This window comes from Balaenoptera physalus, assembly GCF_965194825.1.
Source record: "Balaenoptera physalus genome assembly, chromosome: 7".
Classification (NCBI taxonomy): Eukaryota; Metazoa; Chordata; class Mammalia; order Artiodactyla; family Balaenopteridae; genus Balaenoptera; species Balaenoptera physalus.
The window spans coordinates 52,833,043-52,845,818 of record NC_138886.1 but is presented as its reverse complement, the minus strand read 5'-3'; the positions used below and the strand labels follow the sequence as shown (position 1 = coordinate 52,845,818).

Genomic DNA, 12,776 nt, shown 5'->3' with positions numbered 1-12,776 from the left:
ACAAATGCTTCCAAAGATGACAGAAAATTCAGCATCCTCTATTGTTCAAAAACAAACTACAGGACACATGTAAGAAAAAGGAGCAATTGAGATGATCATTCCTTTATAGAAAAAAGTGACAAAAAAAAATCAGAAGCAGCTCCCCAAAACGGCTTTTCACATCAGAGAAATTTTCTCATCTGTTCACCAGAAATACTGCAGAAGAAAAATGTGACTCATTTACGTAGCGTTTTCTAAGGCCACTCATGGTCAGCAACAAATTGTCCATGACTTCCCTTAAAATCATCTTGACCAGAAACAGTGTGAATCAAAACTTCTGGTGGCTAAATCAGGTCTGATCAACCCAGCCTCAGTATGCTAGTGCTGGGAAACACTCTTTAGCATTATATTTGTGACAGTTCAGTTGTTCTCATGGCACCATGTCAAGATGTCATAAATAGTGATTTATTATTTCTCTGGAGTATCGAAAAGCTGCTGACCTAGGAGAGTTTGACAAAGGCCTTGTTTACAAAGGAAGACTGCTAAAGGGAAAAAAAAGCCAACATGAAAACACTAGAGGATGGCACCACTTTTATAATATATGAAAGTCTTCTCTTTTATGGTCTTGTTCCAATACATAATAAGCCCTCAAACTGAAATGTCAAAATATTACCGGAATATAAGGGGTATCACGATGATCTCCTAGAAAAGCATGGTATGTGTGCTTTCATGCTCGCCTGTAAAATAACTTATCTTAAACTTAATCAAAGAAAAAAGGTTTCAATAATTATTTCTTCGCCAAAGTGGTACTTTCTGCTTATAGTGTCAGAAATATTTTAAACAGAATCCAAACATTAACAATATGACAAGTGCAGAGGCACTTTTTTTTTTTGGTCAATTCCAAGCCTCAGGTGTTGGTCAAAGCACTTTTTAAGAAACTTGACGAGAAATGCTCAAAAACCACTTTAAAAAAAACGAACAAAAGAAAAGATCTAAGGCTGCTTTGAACACACGCTGGCGGTGAATATTTTCTGTGAAACCCCACAGGGCAGCCAGTCCCGGAGCTGGGATGTAACTGATGTCACTCAGGAGAGAAAAGCTGCATGTAAAGAAGCACCCCCTCACCTCTGCCAATTCTTCAAGGGTTCTGATACCCCAAACTCCTGATTTATTTTACAGTGTTCTTCAACAATATGGCTTCTCTCTTTAATGCCCCCAACAAGGTAGAGGGGCGGCTGTCTACAGGTTTGGTTTTTTATTTCAGGTCACATCCATAAATATCTTTTGTACCTAATAGGCATCTCCAAATCCCCTCTTTCCAGCAGCAAACATTCCAGTTGTCAGGGAGCTTAAAAAAAAAAGTCCAGGAGAATAAAAGGGCAATTAGATTCCTAAAAGAGAAAGTGTGTTCTATTTGCATAACAATGCACCAACTTGCATTCAAACCTGCCACACCTCTTAACACTTCACCAGTGAGCTAGAAGTAGGCTAGAAGCCTAGCAAGTCTAGTGTAGGCAAACAAGCCTGGGGTAGTGGTCCCCCCCAAAACTGGTGGAAAATATCACTGAAACATTTGAATGTGCACATATAAGTCTACACCCACATATAACACTGGGCATGGCTTTTATTTCAGTACAGCTCTCAGAGGTTTCTGAGTCTTACTTACATGGTTAGACAGGAATTTTCTTCCACTCAGTACTCAAGCAACAATCTTTCTGTTCCTACAAGCATTCTCTTCCAACAGCCAGGTGTAAATTAAAAAGTCCTTTGAAATGGAAGTTTAAATTTGAACTCTGCTATTGGTAACGCATAGACGTTAAAAATAACCACTCAGTCCGGTAGACAAACGTGTATCCTTAATGTCTTCCTTATGCTCTAACATCACACATAGTTAGGAACACAGCCTACCCAATAACCAGGAGATAAGGATGACACCTCTCCATAAAATACCGACCCGGGTCGCTTTGCTTTTTCAAAAGCACCAACCTCCGTCAGGTTAAGGAGGAGAAAAGAAAGAAAGAAAAGGGACAACCTTGCAAAACTCTCCAAAAAGTTATATAAACAAAGGCGGGGGAAAGCCCAGTATGGGCTTTGCACCCATGTGCTACTAAAGTTACATAACACCCGCTGCAGACATTAAAGAAGGAATGGATTCGGTACAACAGCCCCACTTCCCTCGACTCCCCAGCCTGTCTCCTGTTCTTAAAAAATCCAAACGCCTGGCAGGACCAAGTGGACGACTCTGAATATTTATTTTATTGTTGGAGTAAATACTGCGAGAGTTGGAGGCACGTTTAGGCCCGAAGTTTGCATGTGCAATGGCCCCAAGGCGCAGCGACTCCACTCCCCAGACCCGGAGAAGAACTGACAAGGGACAGCAGCCAGCAAGGCCTTCTTCTTCCCCTCGCGGTGCCTCCCGCTGGAAAGTTTTCCACGCGATCGACCGGAGGGTCGGGAGCCGGCTTCCCCCGCCTGCCTGACTTTGCAGGCACGGCGAGCCGGGAGACCGGAGGGGGCCGGCAGGGAAAGAGCTGGAAAGCTCTGCACAGGGCGGGCGGCGGCGGCGCAGAATCCTTACCTGGGGGACACGGAACAAAAAGAGGCGCGGGGCTCGCCGAGCCTGCAGTGGCAGCGCGGCCGGCGGCCCGGAGCGGGTCTTCCCCGCCCGAGCCCTAGGCCGGCGCCAGAGTCCGCGGCCCGGCCCCGGCCGCCGCTGCCGCTTCCTCCCTCGCGCGCGTCATGTCACGGCGATCAAACATGTCTGTGTGCGCTTCGCTGCTGTGACTTCCTGATTCTCTGCCGCTCGCGCGCGCACACTCACACTCACAGCCAGCCACACGCACACGCCACCGCCCCCACCCCACCCCAGCCCCCGCCACCAAGTCTCGCCTTGTCCTCCCCCGGCTCCCGGGCAGGGCGCGGGCAGGACCGGCTGCCCGCGCCGCTGCTCGCGACGCACCGGCCCCGGCGCGCACTCACGCACTCACACTCCCGCGCAGCCACACTCGCGCCGGCCCCGAGGGCGCCGAGACGCGAGCTGCGGGAGCTCGCCGCCCCCTCCCGCCCTCCCTCCCTACTTAACCTCCCAGCCAAACTTTTTTTTTTCTGCCTGATCCACGTCCAACTTCCCTCCGCCCCCCCCTCCACCCCCCAGCAGTCCGGCCAGCCCCGTGCTCACCAGGATCCGCTGCAAACTGCAACCCGGATAAAAATAATAATGCAATCCAGGCGGCGGAGGCGGGGGCGAGCGCGCAGACACTGGCGGGAGGCGATTTCCCCGCGTGTACCGGAAACCGGCCGAGCGCCGGGACCCGGGAGCGGGTGTCCCCCCGGAGCCCGCACCGCTGCGCCCCGCCCCGCGCGGTGCAACTGCGCCCAGGCTGCGAGGCCTCGGTGTGCGCCCGCAAACGGAGGACGACTAGGGGCTGGCGCGCCGGACTGGTTATTTGGGGAAGTGCATCGCGACACCTTTGCAGATGGCATGGCCGTGTTTTGCAAAACAAACGGGGGAAGGGAAGACGGCTAGATGGAGGGGGGAAGCAGAGGAAGGAGTAAACCAGGTTGGGATGGGAATAAAGCAAACTCGAAAGCAAAGAGTGAGAAGGAAGGGGTGCGTGTCATCGTTGGGGGGAGGCTCCCTCCCGGTCACCCCGCCTCCCGCCCTCGCCAGCCTCCCCATTCCCTCCCCCCCGCAGCCCTTCCCCTTCTCCGGCGAACGCCACGGCCACTGCCCGGGTGCGCGCGGGTCCTGTTTGTGACAGTCAGGCAGAGAGGATTATCCGGATCATGGCCTCCCCGGCCCGCAGCCACGGTGGCTCCCCTAGCACCCGGATGATCGCGGGCGACCCACGCCCGCGGTTTCCGCAGCTCGAGCTAGGGGAAGACGCAAAGCAAAAGAAAACAAACCCGGGAAGGGGGAGGGCAGGGTAACTGAGCCCGGCAAGCACCTCCGACCTCCTTCTTCGGGACCTCCTCCCTCCCTCCCAGCAGTGCGGCCCGGGCCGGACACCCCGAACTTCAACACCCGAGCCCGCGCGGCCGCCAGGTACCAGGGGCAGGGACGTCCGCAGTGCCCCGGGCGCAGCAGCCCCCCGCCCGGCAGCCCCTTTGCCTAAAGGCCTGCCTACCGGTCAGCGCCCCCATCCCCGCCCGAGGGAACGCGCGAAGTGGAGGTGACACCTCCGACGCCGCACGCACCGGCCCCGCGGCGTTGGCTGCCGCCGCTTCGGAGCGCCAGCTTCGGCTTCTCCCGCCGCGATCCGCTTGCGTTCCGCAGCCGGAGCCCTTTAAACAAGTCCCCGGGAAGCGGGTGGCAGCCGCGTTCGTTGGCGCCCCGCCGCCAGCCCGGGCTCCTCGCCCTCCTCTCCCGCTCGCCTTCCAACTCTTCCGGGGAAGACTGCTCTGGAAGAACTGTCGCGTTTCCATCCTCCTTCCCGGTCCTCCTGCCAACCCCCCACCACCCTAGCTTTTATAGGAATGGGGGGATTGCAACCTTGCCGAGTGTGTGTGTGTTGCAACCTGGAGTTGGCAGCGCATCGCTGACTGCCTACCTAGGGTCAAGGCTGTGGTTTGCTGGGATGTTCCTCCCCTTGCCTCCTTGAAGTAGTCATTATTACTGTTATTATTAGAACAGCAAGGTTCTGTTGAAACTTTCCGGTTTCTCCCACCGCCTCGCGGGAGCTGCTGTTAGATCATTCCACCTGAGGCCGGCAGGGAGGAGGCGGGCTTTTTTTGTTGCAGCGATTGGCCCGCCTGTTTGTTTTGGTCTCCGTGCATGCACAATAAATAATAATTAGGATAATAATGAATAATCCCCGGCGAAGGCGGCGCGGTGCCGGAGGGGTTTGTGCCGCGGCTGCGGCCCGGAGGCCGGAGGGAGGGGAAAGAGGAGAAAGGAGTTGTAAGTTATATTTACCTTGTTCGCGAGGAGTGTGCTGGCTGAATCTCTTCCCTCTGTGAGTCACCCAGAGTACAGAAACAGAGGGAGAGAGGACTAGATTATGAATATGACTTCATTGATGACAGCCATCCCCTCCTCTTCCTAAACTCCGGCTCCGCCCCGCGTCCCACCCTCACCGCCTCCACGGGCGCCGGAAGAAGCGCCGCAGTTGGCCCCGTGCGCCGCTCTTCCCTGCCCGCCTGGGCGCGGGTTGGCGGGACGCGCATGTCACTCGCCCCGCTCAGCGACTCCCGAAGCTCGGAGGAGAGGAGGGGGCGGTGTGCAAGAATGTGGATCGAGACAGCTCTACTGTATGCGTGGATCCGTGTGTGTCTGCAAGGCGCCGGCTCTCTGGCCGTGTTTGTGCGTGGAACAGAGAAACTGCGCAGGACGCAGAAAGCCCGGAGACCTGATGGAGTTGGGCGCCCGTTATCCCTTCCCGGCGGTCTTCCAGGGCCGCTGCCGGGCTCCTCTCGGGAGGCTGGGAAGCGGAGGAGGCAAAGCGAAAGAGAGGGCAGCCGTAGTAATAGCGCGTAGTAGTTTGGGGTTATGTGAAGAAGGTGCTGGAATTTAACTGCGCCTCCGCCTGCCAGAGCGAGCCTGCAGAGGGAAAGGGAGGGGACGAGGGGAGGGCTCCGAGTGGCACCAAAGCTGTTTGTGGCACAGCGTTGAGCATGAGAAAAAACAGGCATCGACGTGCTGCCCGAAACTTTTTCTCCCCTACCCCGCCCCACCCCCCAAGGCTGTAATTATAAATCTCCCTTTCTCCCCCCGTAAAAAGGAAGGCGGGCACAAAGAACATTCCTGCCAAATCTGTCTCTTTTCTAAAGGACTGCAAGCTTCCAAATGCCAACGAGGGAAAAACAGCTGGGAGGCTGAACGCCTTATAAATAAATAAACCCGCCCTAACCCCTTGTGGATCAGACACAGCACTTTAACCTTACCTCACCTGTCATCTTCGTGTAAAATATATACAAAGAATAGGGGGAAACAACCTCGTGGGGGCGGGGAGGGAGGGTCAGGGGGCAGTTGAAGCATGGAATCTGCTTTTGATTTAAGAAGGGTAATAAATCTCTTTTTCTCTCCTGTCCGAAGTCTCTTCCCCTCCACCCCACATTTAAGACCAGTTAAGGCTACAGACAGCCAACTGCTGGCACTTGGCGGTTTTGAGACCTCTTGTTCCCATTTTTCTTGAAATACAGTACTTTGGCTGGACGAATAGGTCAGTGTTTGCTGAGACAATTTTATTTTTAGTTTTACGAAGTGTGAAAGAATGTTAGGAGATTTTAAATCAGGGGCCTATTATTTTAGCCTCAGATGAATGTAGGTGCTTGACTCTTAAAATTAAAACTGTTCCTATATGGTAGTGTTATGAAAGGTATGATTTATTCCTTATTTTGTAATGTAATGGCTTAAATTAGTCATGCAAAGCGCACTGTGGCTATTTGGTTGAGGAGTTTGCCCCCCTAGAGTAAAATCCTATTTTAACACCATTTTACTGTTGCAAAATTGCCTCTGTTTGAGCAACTGGGTCTGAAATACAGTTCTAGGATGCTTAAAAAACTATGCACTGGATACATTGAAGACAAGAAGCTGTGGAAAGAACACTGCTGCAACGTGCTGCATGTGGTCATTAAGTGGCAAGAATTGTTTATGTTGCTGGTCCGTTGCTGGTCCATTGCTGGTAGAAGAAGAGTCTGCAAGGGCACCATTTATTTTCAGGTGGCTGGGAGTGTCAAGGATCATGCACCCTGCAGTTTTCTAAGGCTTTGCTACTTGCTTGTTAACCTGAGTTTCATAATTTTCTGTCTATCCCAAAGTGAACCTCAAGACCACAAAAGATAACACATCTAAAAGAAGTAGAATATAGTATGCCCTGAAGAATCTATTGTAATAACTTGTTTTTCTGCCTGAGGATATGCCAGTATAACTATTAATTAGGTGAGAAATCTTAAACAGAATTAGTAATGTAGTAAAAAGTATAACTTCCAACTGCCTAATAAATTACAACTAATAATATAGCCAGATAACCTAGTTGTCTATAAAAGGGCTTTAACTAATGGTGATGCTTATTTAATACCTTAGGTAATATAAGGTTTTAATTTGGGCGAGGTGGGGGGGTGTTAATCTGTTTCCCTGGCATGCCAACCTCACATGCCAATTTTCAGAAACTGATGACTTCATCTTTATTCCCTTATGAATAAATGCCCTTTATCCCTTTAAGATTCCACCTTCACCTGCCATGCCAAATTTCAAAAAGAGAACAATCATCTTAGTGAGACAGTAGAGGAAGAGACTAGCCACTCCTTCTGGCATTTTGTCAGATGGAAAGTAAAGAAGAAAACACTCCCTTTGTTACATGTGTATATTCTTCAGTTCATATAAAATTTTGATGCAGTACTTGGAGGGACTGGTATCCATGCATTATATGCACAACTGTGGGTATGGAAAAATAAAATCCTTCCCTGGGAGCAGAGATTAAATATAGATATTACATCTCCCTTTCCCTTCACATTGGTCTAAGAAAGCACCACCTTTTCCCTTCAGGTCTTTCCTCTGAAGAATCATCTTGTTTGTAGCTTGCACCACAGCAAGTAGGAATTTTATAAAATAAAGCCTATGTTCAGGAGAAATGAAAAGGCAGCGCCATTCACTCAGTACAAAAAGAAGATTGTAGAACATATAGTGTGAGTTTCATCTCCGAAGGAAAGCAAAATTTAACAATAGCTATTAAGGAGGAAAATAAGTGATAGGATTCTTTTGTTTTGCAGAAAATCACACAAAAGCAAATAGGGTTGGAGGCTAGAAGGACTCCAGGAAGCTGCACAGGATGCTAGGTTCACATGAAGCTTTTCCTTTTGGACTTTGATGAGTCATAATGTGTTCTCTGAACTTGCTTTTCTCTTTCTAGTTTGGCATTAAGGGAGAGAAGTCATTTTTTCATGTCTGTATGGCCGCGTTCACTTGTTATGTAAGTTGGCCGTGGTTGACGTCTTGTATAGAGTAGATTTGGGGTTTGAAAATTGACATCTAGCTACAATATCCACCCCCCCCCCCCAAATTCCATGCACAAAGCCAGGAGACTTCTAGTTTCACTCGGCAAACTGTCCATGCTGGCTGAAATGTGGCCTAGCTTCAAACAGGAGCAAGTAAGACCATTTAAGGAATGAGGACTTGATCTACGGTAATGGGAACTAAACTTTGGCAAAGTGAATCAACCGACATTTAATTTAGTGAAGAGTTTAGAATTAGCAAGTCGATTTATTACTGAAATAAACACTCCTCTCTCTCCTTTTTTCTAATCATCAGTCAATAAATTTAGTTTCTGCACAGCCAGTCCTCCAAAACACCACCCCACTTCTCTTTGGAATCATATCATTCTCTAGGTTAAAAGCCTCTGTCTATTCCCAATCCATTCTATGATAAATTTCAGACCTCTTAGCATATCAGCCAAGGCTGTGCATCGACAGCTCTCTGCCAGCCTTATCGATCTGCCCGAAATGCTTGAGCTCAGGAAACTGGTTTACCTGCTGGCTCCTAAAGGGCCATATTGGATACATTACTTCCCTCTCAATGAAATGCAAGTTCCCAACCCACATCCTCCAAAACTCAGCTTATAGCCCAAGTACCTTCCAGTGGTCTTCCTTGCCCTCTCTGCCCTCCCCAGGCAAAGGAAACCACTAGTCCTCCTCTGCTCCTTTAGCAACCCGTGTGTACCATAGTAGCACTTGTTACTTTGATGCAATTATTTGTTTGGTATCTTCCACTAGATGGTTAGTGCCTGCAGGGTGTAGAGCAAGTTCAGTTCATCTTTGAAACCTCAGCAATTAGCTGGATGCCTAGCACGTGGTATGTTGTTTAAAAAATTTTTTTGTTGTTGAATGAAAGAATGAGAGATATATATTAAAATGATCTAACATCTAGAATTTTGCAGGTAATTAGCTAAGTTCTTAGCTATGGGTAATTATGCTACTGAACAAGATTACTAAGTGTTCAGAATCTTTACGTTATTTTTCTAAGCTGAAAAGGCTGATACATTTTTGGTGTTTGTTTTGTTTTGTTTTGTTTTGGAGGGGAGGGGGTAGGTGGAAGGTGAGGAGAAGCTACAGCTCTTGCTATCTTATAAAGAGCATTGAGAGGAAGTTGTGTTTGGTTTTTAAATTAGGCTAGGAATAACATGAGTACGTGGCAATTGTGAAATAGAGTAGCAATAATCATAATAGCAGCTCCCTTTTATTTCTCCTTAAATCATACGCTAGTATCTGCTGATGTAGATACTTTTACATATGCCATTTAATCCATTTAAACCTATGAGATATGTGGTATTATCCCTATTTTACAGATGAAGAAACTGAGAGGCAGTAAGTAATTTGCCTAAGGCAGGCCTCTCCCAAGTGGAGTGAGCAAGGCGATTCATTGTGATTTGGGAAGAACGTTAGAAATTTTATTTCTTTTTCCTTTAATGATTTCTTTTAATGATCTTTTTCCTTTAATGATTAAAAAAATGTAATGACCAAAAAAGAAAAAAAGAGCTATGTAAATGTTTATTATACTCATTTACCCTAGCACCTTTACATGGTCCCAAGTAAACTGGTCACATACCAAATATTTTATCTGAGGATACTTAACAGAAGAGAAGGGCCACAGGCAGAGGGCGACGGTGGCGCCCCCCTCTGGTTCTTTCGCTTTCAAGGCCTTGATATTGCCTGAAGTTTACAGTTTCCACAGATTATGTTATTTGGTTTTAACCAGTCAACCCTCATATTTGAAGAACAAGTGGCTTTAAAAGATTCCTTCAAAGAAATTGAAGACTGAGATAAATCCGATAATGCAAGGGTCAAATCTGCCACTTTAACCTCTAAGAGTTCTTTGCCAGCCACACTGAGAAGTGAAAGCGGTGACGGTCTAGGTAGATCTGACAAGAAATAGGTCAAAACATTCACAGTTATACAAGACTACTTGAAATTTAGATATATGTTAACCATCAATAATGATGAATTCTGACCTAAGCATGTATTTTGCCTTGAGATATTAGCTAGTGACTCTATGACAGAATCATGATTAGCAAGATATTTAAATTTTTTCTATCATTTCACTCTCATTCTGTTATAACTTCTATTTTGTGTGTTTTTTAGTGCACTTGATATATTAATACTGAACACGTGTATTATGAATAAATATACATAACTCATGCTCTATCTGTTGGTTTTTTCCCCCTTTTTTAACTGCAAGAAGAATGTGATCAGACAACTTGGAGATGACTAAATGATGAAGTCAGAATTTTTAACCCAACTTGATAAAACTCCAGACTTAGACTGATCTACATTGCTCATGTAAAAACTGCCCAATAATTTGTCATAAATGCAAAGTTCTAACCCATTATGGGGCAGGGGGAGGGTGGAATATAAATGATCTTCAGAGCATTTGAGAATCCCTTGAAAACTGTGTTCAAAATTTCGTGCTCATGCTAATGTGCACTTTCTACAGAGAGAGTCCATACATTTCATCAGATTCTCAAAGCGATCTTTCTCAAAGGGGGTAAGAATTACTGATATAGAGGCGTCAGCAGCATCAATGACCTAGAATACTTTTCTGGTAAGAAATTAATCTTTCTCATAACTTTTATAAAACTAAGTGTGTTCATTTCGTATGTCCAAACATGTCTGTCCTTAAAAAAACTTGATAGAACTCAATATTTCTGTACATAATTCAAATGCATCCTAACTGCCCAAAGGCAGGATAATTTCATTCTGAAGGATTTTCTCAATAATACTGCATTATATATTGTTGACTCGACAAGAAAGGATTTTATAAATGTTGTCATCAGCATGTCTTTGAGGCTTTGACACATCTCTGGGCAGTTGTACATTAGGAATCAGAACATGAAATCATGGTCTAAAAATTTGTTATTGTCATAAATTGTTCAAATATTTTAACTTTTGTTTGGCAGGCCTTTGTCCTTACTTGCCTTTGATGCGTACTGTGTTTCTCTGAGTGATAATGTGCTTCTGTACCAATGTGACACTGTATCTCATCTCCAAGCCCCTCAACCAAATGCCACGGTAGCAGAATATCCATCTCACATGCTGTTTTATTAGATTTTATTGCAGCCTTTTACTTTTAGACCACCTTCAGCTGCTACAGGCCTTATCTTTTCAGTTACCATTCACTGCCTTTTATTTGTGTGCAACCGTTTTCCAGCTTGACCTGCATTACGTCACCCACCAGATTCTTACTTCAAATTCAGTACACAAAAGCACAATCTTCTGTTTTCTTATTTCAGTCACTTTCCTATATTTGAAGTTCTATATAAATTCAAGACAGGAGTAGAAAATAAGCCAGGAACATATAAAAACAGAAATAACCACTAAAATTACCTTAGATGACTCTTTAAAGAATTTGAGATAAATAATCTGCTTTGAGGGGGAAAAAAAGTTGATCTCTCCACAGGTAGGGATAAAATAGATCCCACAACAATATGGCTTTATTTTAGTTTTCAATGATATTACCAGCCAGAAAGTGATGAATATATAAAACAAGTATAAAAAGTTTAGTGAAAGGGTTGTAAGCATCTGGATTTTGCATGGGACAAGGTTTAATGCTGGGCAGGAAGCTTTTATCTTCCCTTCAGATAAACTCAGATGAACAGTCAGTGACTTCAATGAGGGTTGGACATAAAGGGAACACTCACATTTGGTCTGGGGTCGTGCATATTCATTTGCTTATCTTATCAGAGACATTGTGATGTCTGCTGGAATTTTAATATTTTGAAGACTATTAGTGGCCTTTTGGTAATAGACTTTCCTTAAATATGGGAGAAAATAAGGGATTTGCTGATAAAAAAACATCATAACATACAACATTTTTTGTCTGTTTAATACTTAGGACTTAGGGTTTGGGGATATGTCTGACTGTTAAAGAAGCTGACACTTCACACTTTTCCTATATTCTGTCGAACTACTTAAAAAATATATCTATCAGGGGCTTTTGCCTTTAAGTGATACCTCATTTTATGCTGTGATTTATTTACTGACAATAATGACTGTAACCACCATTACCTGATAATTCTGCAGGTCCATAGCCCCTATCAATGCTGATTATTTTCCTAAGAACTTGAGACCAGAAGGCTGAGCTATTATTTCTAATACTAACATAATAATTACTCATCAACTGAGGAAAATAAATAGTGCGAACATAATTTAATGATCTAGATAATCATTAATAATTAACCATTATTTAATATTAATTAAATATTAATTAATCAACAATTCATTATTGTTAATCATTCGATAAATAATGACTAATCTTGGGGCTTCCCTGGTGGCGCAGTGGTTGAGAATCTGCCTGCCAATGCAGGGGACACGGGTTCGGGCCCTGGTCTGGGAGGATCCCACGTGCCGCGGAGCAGCTGGGCCCGTGAGCCACAATTACTGAGCCTGCGCGTCTGGAGCCTGTGCTCCGCAACAAGGGAGGCCGCGATAGCGAGAGGCCCGCGCACCGCGATGAAGAGTGGCCTCCACTTGCCGCAACTAGAGAAAGCCCTCGCACAGAAACGAAGACCCAACACAGCCATAAATAAATAAAATAAAATATATATATATATAAATAATGACTAATCTTTCAAACAGCCTACAAACGCTAATATCACTGGTCACATGAGCTGTCACAAACTATATACCAATGTCTGACTTCTAATGCTAACACTATAACTTCTTACAGTAGTCCCTGGTTTAAAAAATACATACCAATCTCAGAACCTCTGGTTCCATGCACAAAGTAAGCATAATATACTAGAACACATGATTGAATGGCCTGCTCATGGCCACCCACAAAGATTAGAATCTTGGTCTCCTCACTC

General features: G+C 45.8%; 1 protein-coding gene and 1 long non-coding RNA gene across 3 annotated transcripts in view; one reads left to right on the top strand and one right to left on the bottom strand.

Annotated features, from left to right (window-relative positions):
- The window catches only part of SMARCA2 (SWI/SNF related BAF chromatin remodeling complex subunit ATPase 2), a 173,490-nt gene extending 170,660 nt beyond the window's left edge, over positions 1-2,830 (bottom strand). Inside the window, exon 1 of one of the 2 annotated variants that reach the window (XM_082470824.1) lies at positions 2,558-2,830. The gene's annotated coding sequence lies outside the window, so the exon portion shown is untranslated. The remainder of the gene's footprint in view (positions 1-2,557) is intronic. The other variant, XM_082470825.1, reaches the window with a different exon arrangement.
- An 856-nt stretch (positions 2,831-3,686) lies between these two features.
- Positions 3,687-12,776, top strand: part of LOC309665026 — a 34,815-nt gene continuing 25,725 nt past the window's right edge. Inside the window, exon 1 of the long non-coding RNA XR_014266168.1 lies at positions 3,687-4,024. This is a non-coding gene — a long non-coding RNA (uncharacterized lncRNA). The remainder of the gene's footprint in view (positions 4,025-12,776) is intronic.